This window comes from Centropristis striata, chromosome 7 (genome assembly GCF_030273125.1).
Source record: "Centropristis striata isolate RG_2023a ecotype Rhode Island chromosome 7, C.striata_1.0, whole genome shotgun sequence".
In the NCBI taxonomy this organism is placed as follows: Eukaryota; Metazoa; Chordata; class Actinopteri; order Perciformes; family Serranidae; genus Centropristis; species Centropristis striata.
The window spans coordinates 34623918-34635890 of NC_081523.1; positions in this window are offsets into that span (position 1 = coordinate 34623918).

Below are 11973 nucleotides of genomic sequence, written 5' to 3' on the forward strand. Positions count from 1 at the left end.
ATGTGTCTTCCATGGTCATGTTTTTGTCACTATCTTTATAATATTTTGCAGGGTGATGGCTGGCCGGATGAAGACTTGGAAGACTCTGAGGCTCCTGATCCTCCTCAGCCTCTTCAGCCTCAATGAGCAATTTGGTGAGAAATATTTGGCATTTTACCGCCGTAGAGTCCAGGCTCTGTTCTACCTTTACAGTTGCCTCCACTGAGAAGCAGCTGTTTTAGCAGAGTAATGTTACGTCTCTCAATCATGACCAACAGCTCCTCCTACCGGCTGCTCTCCACAAGGGATTTTTAAGGGTTGGATACAGAATTTTCTCAACTATTTTAGAGTAAAAACATGATAAATCAACCTTAGAGAGGAAGGAAGGAAGGAAGGAAGGAAGAATGGAAGGAAGGAGGGAAGGAAGGAAGGAAGGAGGGAGGGAGGGAGGAAGGACGGAGGAAGGAAGGAAGGAGGGAGGGAGGGAGGGAAGAAGAAAGGAAGGAAGGAAGGAGGGAAGGAAGGAAGAAAGGAAGGAAGGAGGGAGGGAAGGAAGGAAAGAAGGAGGGAAGGAAGGAAGGAGGGAAGAAGGGAAGAAGGATGGAAAGAAAGAAAGAAAGAAAGAAAGAAAGAAAGAAAGAAGGAAGGAAGGAAGGATGGAAGGAAAGAAAGAAGGAAAGAAGGAAGGAAAGAAGAGAGGAAGGAACAGCATCTTACAGGACAGTTGATATGATATGGCCTGTTTGGAAATGATGCAGAGGCAATGACAGAGAAAAATAACAAAATGTAGAAGGAAAAGCTGCTCCTGTGAAAAGGTTTTCATATATTATTTGACTTTTATTTACTCTTTAAGTCCAGTTAAGGTTTGGCCTTTGATCTTTACATTTCACTTTGTTTCCCAGAGGTGAGAGATGACGAGTGGGAGGACCTCAGCCCTGATATCGCTGCGCTGCATCCCCAAAGGTGTGTTAAAGAAATGTTTGAATAAATGTCTCCAACTGTAATAGGCATATCTGTTTTTGTAAATATATTGCCGGTTAATTTTTACATATTTTGGTGGATTTTTGTGTCTGTTGTCGCTGTTTTATTAACTTTTTTATTTTTTTGTAATTTTGTCTTTTTTGGTGTTTTCTGTCCTTTTTTTTGTAATTTTCACATATTTATTGTATTTTTGTCTTTAGTTGCTCTTTTATGACTTTTTTGGTAATTTGTTTTCTTTTTTGGGGTAATTTTGTGTGGGGTTTTTTGTCCATTTTTGGTAATTTTGTATTTTTATGTGTTTTATGTCTACTGTTGCTCTTTTATGACTTTTTCAGTCATTTTGTGTCATTTTGTGAAATGACAATCATTGTCTAGTTTTAAAATGAAATATAACAAGGTGTCCAGTATCGGTTGGCTGTGTCACCATCCAAAATTGACCAATTGCAAGAAGCCCAACCTACTGTTGGGGTACTACACCCAGAAGAAAACTGTGAATAGAGGAACTTTTTGGTACTCTGGTACTTTGGTACCTCTTCAAGAATCGCCACCTTAATGCGGTGGAGGGGTTTGTGTGCCCCAGTAACGCTGGGACCTATGGGGAGCAATAGCTCCTGGTTGGGTCTCCCAAGGCAAAGTGGTCCCAGGGGAGGGGCCAGACTATCAGAAATCAGCGTACCTCGCCCAGCACGGGTAAACCGGGGCCCCTCCTGGAGCCAGACCCGAGAGGGGAGCACGCAGGTGAGCATCTGTTGGCCGGGCCTTTGTCCACGGAGCCCAGCCGGGCTCAGCCCCAACAAGCTACTTGGATCCGCGACCTGTGGGTTCACCACCCGTAGAGTAAGGCACAAGGGTAAGGTGTTATGTGAGCTGGGCAGCAGGTGACGGCGGGTACCTGGGCGTGCTGAGCCCCCGACGGGCTCTGGGGACGTCACCTCACTGGCAGGGAAGGAGCCCGAGCTTGTGCGGGAGGTCGAGTGTTACCAGCTAGAAATAGTTTGATGATCGATTTCATTATTGTACCATCATCAGATCTGCGGACGCATGTTTTGGACACTCAGGTGAAGAGAGGAGCAGAGCTGTCAACTGATCACCACCTGGTGGTGAGTTGGATCAGGTGGCGGGGGAGGATGCTGGACAGACCTGGCAACCCAAACATGTAGTGAGGGTGAACTGTCTGCAGGGTCTTCAAATCACACCTCTGGAAGAATTTATCCAGTATCCGCGGTGAGGTTGGGGACATGGAGTCCGAATGGCACAAACCATGAAAATAATCTGCAAAACATCCGGACGATTCATATTATTTTTGCCAGCTGTACGGGACCAGCAGCTGGCAGCGCTGGGACCAGCAGCTAACCGCCAGTTAGGCTCCACCCACAAAATACGTCATCTCTGTTGGTAAACAGAAAATTGGTCTATAACACTCGTCTGTGAAACTGAAATGTTCTACTGCTTTACTTGTTTACTGAATCATGGTATTTGTTGTGCACCCCCATGATAAACGTGTTAATCTTCCTTTAGGGAGGACACTGACAAAAACCCAATGAGTTTGCTGGATCAACAGAACGATGATTTCCCAGCTTCTGTTATTAAGAGTGAACAGGTTGGTGGATTTTGAAGTTTAAAAAAACGTAATGTCACCACAATGAAATGAAATGTCTTGAGATCAGTGTTTATGTTCTCCAACTTCTTTATGATCATCTATATAAAAATCTGTCATTTTGTGTCGACCTGATGTGGTGTATTTTTATGTCATTTTTAAAAAAATATTTATGCAGGATTTGGAACAATTCTTGGCAGGAGCTTCAGAGATCTTCCACAGCTACACTCAAAAACTTCTGGTCATGACTGATGAAGAAAAGTCAACAAATGACAATGTCCAACAGGAATACAGCATGGATCCTGATCACTCACTTATAGTAAGCAAAGAATGCCTGTATGATGTGTCATGTGTACCAAAAGCAGACAGAAACACCGTCGCGAAAATATTTGGAAGTGTTTCAGAAGATGGCCAGACTGTGTCTGGCCTCTCTGGCTCCTCACTCGCTCAGCTGATGTTGAAACCATCTTTGAAAACCGTGGCAGTGTTCTCCCTCGATGGAAACATAACCAAAAACTTCCGACATAGGTTCATTCGTGTTCTTATGGATCATGGCATCAAAGCAGTCTTAGAAACACACCAGGGCAATAAAGAGACTTATGAGACTATGAGTCCAATTTCTCGCTCAGTTTCTCGTTATGAAAAACAAACACCAACTGCTCAACCCGGGCAGTATGACCACCAGCAGATCCTCATTATGGGAAATGACCCTGTTGTTGAAAAATCTGTTATTGTCCTTTATGAGAAGCATCGAAGTGATACCTCTGTCTACATTATTAAAAATAAAACACCAACGCTGATTAAGGGTGAGTCCAAGCCTCTGACAGGAGAGAGCACACTGGTGCTGGTAGGCAAAGGCCAGAGAGCCGATGGCTCAGGAGAGATGACACTGTCAGGGTACCGAGCGCAGGACGTTGCTACGATCATTTCCAAAACCTTCAGAGTTTCAGATGAAATCAAAACAATAGATGTGGTGGCCTCTAAGGTCCCATCAGATCACGCCTTCATGGAAACCTTGCTGAGGAAGCTCAGCATCAAGACAGAGGTGCACTTCCGGGACGTTTTGTCCCAGGTCAGCCATGGAGAGGAAGTTTCACAGATCTTCACAGGGGTGAGATATCAAGGTAAAGACGAGAGCAAGAAAGCGGTAGTTTATCGTAACAAGAGGGATGTTACCGACTGGCCAGCTTCTCCTCGGAGATTTATTGACCAGAATGTTTTTGCACAGTTGGCGACTGCTGACCAAGAAGCTTGTAATGAACTTGAAGCTCTGTCTTGGGCATTTTTTCACCAAGAGCTGCCCCCTCCTGAAAAAATCAAAGCCGAAAACGTGAATCTCCAAAAGTATTATTTAACAGAAAAAGGAGACAAAGAGACCATGAAGAAGATAGAAGATGAGCTGCTTCTGAAAACTGCTCTTTCAAACTGTTATGAGATAAAATCAGGAGAGGATGTTCGAAAAGTCATCCTTCACTACGCAAAAACACGAGAAGTTAAGCTCACATACCTGATGGTCAATGGCTGGATATTGAGTGTTAAACATGACAATCTATACGTCGCTCCAGTTGGAAAAAGGTTGGACCAAAACAAAAAAGACCAGATTAAGGAAATCAAGGATTGCATCGATGAACAAATAAAGAAAGAAAAATACCCTGACATGCGAGAAGCAATTAGTAAAGTAACCACAGATAATCCAGTAGAACCCTATGCTAAATATGTGGAAAATATTCTTCGTGAAGAACCCACATCTGTTGCATCACTTTCCACTGAGGCCTGGTACACCACATACTTTACTGCATCTATTATAAGTGAATCTGCTAGAAATTTTCGGACATTTCCTCTGATTCTTATGGCCCTGGATATGTTCAACAACCCAGACAACGACATCAAAGGGAACGGACTGAAATTCCTTGTTGATGAACATTCAATGGCAAGAGGATTTTCTTGGATTGACCCAAGCAGGCGTGGATTTCGTGGCTCAGTAACAGCCGAAGGTTCTAGCAAATTAAAAAATAAAAAGCCTCCAAGCAAGGATGATTTAATCAAAGATTTGAAGGCACTCATAACGCGAGAAGTCAAACTGTACAAATTGTGGAAAAAAACGATAACGGCTGATGTTTTGTCTCGGATGCTGGACATTGCAAAACGTTACAAGATAAGTGAGACTAAAGAAGGAGATAAATACAAGGAATCCAAGAAATACCTGGAGAAACTCAATGTTCCTTCAACATCAGGCACATAAGGAGGTTATGATGACAGAAACGTAACATCCCAAGACCCACAATCAGAAAATCAGTCTTAAGGGCACTGACAAAAAGTTCTGTTGTGTGGTAGCTATAAAAAAAAAAAGCAAAGACAGTGTGAATTCCATTGATCATTTGACCTTGATTTATTATTTGTGATTTGCATTCTTCTTTGGCTGATCTTACTTACTGAAAGCTATTCAGTCAATCAAATTGAAAAACCTTGTTTTCTTCTTAAGATCACGGTATCTTGATTGTATATTTAATGTACCGATCTCCATCTATCAACCGGGTTTTGGAAAAAACATGTCTAAACAAACCAATAAAATCATATTAATAACTACATATTGTGTTTTGATTGTAGCCAAATTATTTTGACTGTTAAAACTGTTTGTCCTCAAATGTTTCATAATCATATTAAATCAATTCAATTACTTGAATCAAATCAAGTAAAAGCACAGTTGCAGGACGTGGTTTGACTAACCCTCTGAAGCCCAACAAGCAGTTTCGGGATGTGTTTTGCTCTTTTTACATTTTCGTGTCTGTGTGTTTCACTGAAACATATAAAAGGTCTATAAATGTTTAAGTCCTGCAGCTCTGTGGAGCACAATCAGAACAACTTCAACATGTCTTTGTGCATAATACCACAGTTAGAATGACAGAAATCAGTAAAAAAGTTGAATTTTTTCCGATACATTTTCTTTTTGAAATTGGAATAAAATAGAATTTATGTACAGGATCATCTCAATACATCAGAATATGATGAAAAGTAAATTTCCAGTCGTTAGATTCAAACGGCCCCAACCAAGTATTGAGTCATATAGATGGACATAATCAGAGGCCAACGTTTCCATAATAAACATACTTTTTAAAATTGGTCTTATGTAATATTACTTTTTTTTGAGACACTTAATTTTAGGTCTTCATTAAATGTAAGCCATAATCATTATAATTAGAAGAAATTAAATAAATTAAGACATGAAATGTTTCATTCTGTGTGTAATGGATCTATATAATGTGAAATATCCACTTTTTGAATTGAATTACTGACATATAAAACTTTTCTATGATATTATAATTTGTTGAGATGAACCTGTTTAGTTTCAAGTTCCCACAAGTGTCCTGAATGTTGAATGTTGAATGAAAAAGTCACTTTTTCCCCAAATTTCCCAATGTATAAGTTATCACAATCCTCGACAGTACTGTACACACAGAAAAAGTAAATAAGACTAAATGTTAATATCAATTTTGAATGCAACCACATCATGACACTACAATCACTCATTAACATGCCAGCACGGTAGTTACCACCCAACTCTACGGTAAGTAAATCATGTTGCAGTAGTGAGAGAAACGACCTGTCAGGCTCTTCAGTTTAGCTTACTGCCACATCCTTTATTTGTTCTCTTACTTTATGATGAGCAGGACGGAAACAATCATCTAAACAACAATAAATCATCATTGAATAAGCCTTTTAAATTTTAGAAACAAAATCATTTAAAAAACGGTGAAAAGTCTGGCAGCAAAAGTTTTAACACTTCAAATACTGTCATATTGAAATTAAAGAAAAAAAACTTGAGTCTACAGATATTTTTTTTAAATACAGATATTTACTGTATATTATCAATTTTTTAAAAGAAATTATCTGTGAAATAACCCGCTTACTGCTATTTGACAGTGACTTTTACAGTGGATATATTTTTAATAACAGATATTTACTTTATATTATCTGTATTTTTTTTTTTAATTATCTGTAAAATAATTTATCTTTATTTTACAGTGTATGCACATGTCAAGCTACAGGTGTGCTAAAACTCTGCTCCATTACTGTATTTATTTTAAAAAACACAGTATAAAAAATATCTAATTTGTTGAATATCCGAAACTACAGTTAACTTACTACTTAGTTCACTTTTGTCCTGATACTCAGCCTGTAGACTTCCATCATGGTGGTTTATGCTTCTGTGTGGTTCCCGGAGAAAGAAGTTTGAGGTACTAAAAAAGAAAAAAGAAGAATAAAACAGTCAAGTCTTACATCACAAGAGTAAACCTCATCTCCACCCACAAAGAATACGAATGAGCTCATCTCAGAGGTAAATAAAGCACTTTTTACTGCACTACATGAGAGTTTTTCCTCCCCTTTTGGATAGCGGATTGGATCAGATCTTGAAAATGGGTTCTTCAAAACAAAAAACAGATTACGTAATCGGATTAGGTCACATAATGCAATCTTGGTTTTGATCCAGATCAAACCTTTAGTTTGGATTTTTTAGAACTTTTTAGTAAGATTGGGATCACTTTGATCCAAAAACTCTGGATTATACTGATCCCATCAGAAGGATGGATTCAGCGTGGATTTCAGGCCCAAAATATAAGAAACTTTAAAATTGTATCAAATAATACTACATTTGGATCATGCAGTATAGCCTACAAAATATCCTATTTATTCATACGGTTTTAATTTGATTTGTTTATCCATCAGGCTACAGTGAATAGGTGGATATAACATATTCAGTATAGGCCCACAGCAAAGTAGAAAGCCTCATAAAATAATCCCCCAAACAGGGTGGGAATTTCACGACGGCAATGATGGCACTCTGGCCTTGATGCCCTGTGAAAAAATGCTCAATTTACGGCCAAGGTGGCCTTTGCTAGGGTGACCATATTTTGATTTCCAAAAAAGAGGACAATCGGCACGGCCTCGAGACACAAATTCAGACAGGCTTCTCGGAGGTTGATGAACATGCTTTATTGTGCTTCAATGGTGCAAAATTAACTTCTGTAATAAAATAAAATGAAATCTGTAAAAACTTGTAACAAAATAATAGCTCTCGTAGACTCTTTTCAAATAAATGAATAAATAATATGAAATAATGTTCTAAATATGAACTCTTCTGTTAGAAAATCTAGCTTCAACAATATATCTCTTAATAACTGCAATAAGATAAATAATAGAAGAGTCTCACAAAGATACTAACTGAACAAACAAAAAGGATCTATACTTTTCATCTTTAGTTGTCTTTGAGCTTTGAGCTTTGAGATCTCCAGCACCTTTATTAGACACTGAGACATATGTGCCAGCATAGCACATGGTGCACTCAGCCTCCCACCTGTGACGAAATTTTTTTTGCAGTTCATCTGTGAAGCTGCACTTACGCTTCGGCATTTCCCGTGCAATGCTGCTCCGCTGTTCGATCTGCCCTCTGTCTGCTCTGCTCTCTGTCTCTCTCTCTGTGTGTGTGTGTGCGGCGCTGACCCGCCCACAAGGCAGCCTCTTGGTAATTACGTCTCGCAAAATTGGGTGCAAAGCGCCGGTCAATTTACGTGCACGTGTAGGCTACTGGTCCTATGAAAAACAGTGAACACCGGACATTCTCGTGAATTTATAAAACCCGGCCGGACGCCCCAGACAGGACGTAAAAAGTGGACATGTCCGGGCAAAAGAGGACGCTTGGTCACCCTAGCTTTGCGCCTCTGTCAAAGTTACTGTATAAACAAGTTAACCCGACCCACTCCCCGTCCTTCGAGACATGCGCATCAACACATCAACACATGGCTCATTTGAATATTCAATGAGCCATGTGTTGATGCACAGCACAGGTAAGCTAGCGGGACAAGCTGTTTTGATATGTTGTGACTGAAGTATGTGGTAGTATTTGACAGAACTTAACATTTACGTTTTTATAGAAAGTACTATTGATAGGTAATTACCATTGTATTAGCCTATTTAAAGTCGACTCTTTAGCCTTACATTTTTGCCTCATTAAAACTAGCTTTAGCTAGCTAGTTGGGATAGCGCTAACATCTTCTCTACCTCAGGGACAAGGGCTAGACATTTAGCTGATGTAGATTTCACCTCAGCAGGTTCCTTTTTTATGGCATTTATCTTTCCTTACTCTTAGATGAACTCGGGCAGGATATTAATTTTGCCATCTTTTCAAAATATATGCATTTGCCATCTTTTCAAAACAGGTTCATTTGTCATTTTCCAAAAAGGTTCTTTCTAATATAGGCCTATTTAATATATTGTGCATTAATGTTTCTTGGTTAATGAGAATGTTAAGGTATTAATCTGAAAGGTAAAACCAGCGTAATTTAACCAAACGGCCTTTATGCCCTGTCATGTGGCCTTTGTGCCACTAAAATAAGTGTGAACAGGAAGGCCAAATGGCCTTGCCCCCAAAATGACGAAATTCCAAGCCTGCCCCCAAACAGCTGTCAATATTGACCACAAATATTATATTTAATTCTGTCACTAATTAATGTATATTCATCACAATGAAAGATATTTATGTTTTGTTTTTAGATTATTTTTAGTGATGCATGCAATGATAAAACAGAATAACAAAGCAATGGCAATGGCATCACTGTTTTTTGAAATCCAAAACAAATCCAAATCAGAAATAGTGTCAAACTATTGTGTCCCTTGTTGCTCTTTACATATCTATATGTATCATATCTATAGTTCTACATTGTGATTTCCTACTTGAGCGCTGCTTATCCAGATTTGGTGATCCTGAAAAGTATCTATCCGGATCATATTGATCCAATCCGATGTTGCTTTGAAAAACCGTCTCAAAAGTAAAATGGATTACGTGATCGTGGATTGCAAAAAAAAATAAAAGGATTACCAATCCGGATCAATTTTATCCAGATTAAACCTTTTGAAAACCAGGCTGATGTTTGTGATAAACTGAAGGATGAATTGTTCCTTTATGTGTGGAGAAAGTTCTCCTCATGCTTCAGCTGAATAAACTCTTTAAAACCCTCTTGGATCCATTGGAGAAGTCAAACAGCTGTTTATCTGATTTATTAATATATATAAGATATTCTTTTTTTAAGGTTTTGATGTCTTAAACTTCTATAAAAATATAAATATTTAAGAAGGTGTTGGATTTATTTGCACATTTTTAAAGACTATCATTTTATTTGTACTTGTGCTTTACTTGAGTATTTCCATTTTATGTAACTTTATACTTCTACTTCACTACATTTGGAGGCCAATATTTATAATCTTTTTTACTGCACTACATTTAGCTGCTAGCTTTGCTTACTTTACAGGTCGAGAGAAACATCAATTTAAAGTGATTGGACATTTAAAAAAAACAAAAAAACAGCATATTAACTAATTAAAATGAGCGCTACCTTGTGTGTTGACATCAAAAAGTTCTCTGTGCCCTTAAAACTGTGATGTAGCCCTGTAAGATTTCTCTTTATTGTCATAAAAAAAACCTATGCTATTAAATATGTCTTCTAATTTAAAAAAAATGAAAAATACGAATAATAATAATAGATTATGAGTGAATTTTTATGAACCTGACCGTCAAAATAACAGAGAGCTGCTGTTTCTGGGAAAGCCAAATAAAGATCACCATCATCACACCCGGGACCGTACTTCCGTCTTTCACAATAAAATGTGAAAATACACACTTTTTAAGATCGTCAACGCGTAATTAGAAATGTATAAATACATCAATGGAATTTCACATGTATACTGTTAAACATGTATAAATCAGTTCTCCTTACACTGGTGGAAGTGATCTTTCAAATGCCCGTGAAACGCAGGGAAGTCATTGTGGATTTGTCCAGTTCTGGTTAGGGAAAAAGTACCAAAAGTAGTCCGACTGGTCACATAGTAACTATAAATACTGCAGGGTTTCCACTATATGCATTTAGCAGCGGAGCCCTGCCGGGAGGCTAGCCCAGGCAGCCACCTCCAGGTTCAAGCAGTGAGGAAAACCAGGAAGTGCATTAAGCTGCATTCTACCAAAAATTCCAGCAGGGGGCGCTAAGTTTGGCTGCAGAAATATTTGGCTCCATTCATTTCAATACAGAATGAGAAAATTTCTCACTTGAATTATTACCTCAGAATGTTTTTTAGGACAACACTATGGTCTCATTTGCTAGTAAAAAATCTGCGATTTGCAATTTCTGCAATCTGCAATTTGATGTTAATACCGGTAGTTCTAATAATGGCCCCATTTAGAAGAAAATAGAAGATAAAGAATTGTATGATTTGGGGAGTGGCTACCTTTGATTGACAGGTCACTAACAAGGCGAGCCATCATCAGGAGAGGAGCAGAACAGTTTTCTGAGGTCAGTAACATACATTTTGTTTTTTGCTAAAACTAACATCCCAGTTAATGCTCCAGTTAATGCTAACATGAATTAGCAGCGACTTCTCTCAGTCAGGTTGAGGTGTAGAGAGGCTGTATCGGAAACAAGATGGTGACACAAGATGATTGCGAGTGTAACGCTGAACTCGAGGCTTCCAACGGGCAGTCCACAAACCAATGGGTGACGTCACGGTGAATACGTCCATTATTTATATACAGTCTATGGTTAGACCGCCTTCAAAATAAAAGCAATATTCCAGTTAACGTTATTTCACAGTATTTTCACAATCAGAAAATTCACGAGTGCGTCACTTATGAATACAGGAATAGGAACACTTAAAGGCTATTTGATCAATTAAAAAAAAATGCATAAACAAGTAAAAGTAAATAAATAAGGAAAAAGCTCTTGCTTCTTGATGTTTGAGATTTTAGTATTTCAGCTGGACTACATTTACAAAGTGAGCACACCTCCTTTGTGTCAATAAAGTTATTTCCTGTAACACATGTAACTCTCAAAATAAGAAATAAGACTGTCAAAATATGATGCCTTCAATAAAACAGCAGAACCCTTATTGTCCTTTACAATAATTCATTAAAATATGCAATGATTAAGATGGAATAGTGGCATTAGAAGTGCGAGAGGCACCAAATTTAGGCTTTTAGGGAAAATTTTTCTCCAGGGGGGCAGGACCCCACTACTTCGATCAATTGGTTCTGGTTCTAAAGCTTGTGCTTGCTCACTTTTTATACTTTATAAGTTGCTGATTGATATTTACACACTCACAGCAGCCAGGGGACAAATATCCTTTTACCAAAAGTCATAGTTCTGAGATAAAAAGTCAAAATAATGAGATAAAAGTAATACTTATGAGATAAGTCGGAATTATGATAAAATCAAAATTATGAGATAAAAAGTGATAATTATGAGATAGTCACAATTACGAGATAGTGATAACTATGAGTTCAAAAGTCGAAATTATAAGATAAAATGTCTAAATTATCAGTTAAAAAAGTCGAAATTAAGAGATAAAAGTCGAGATTCAGAGAGACACGGGAG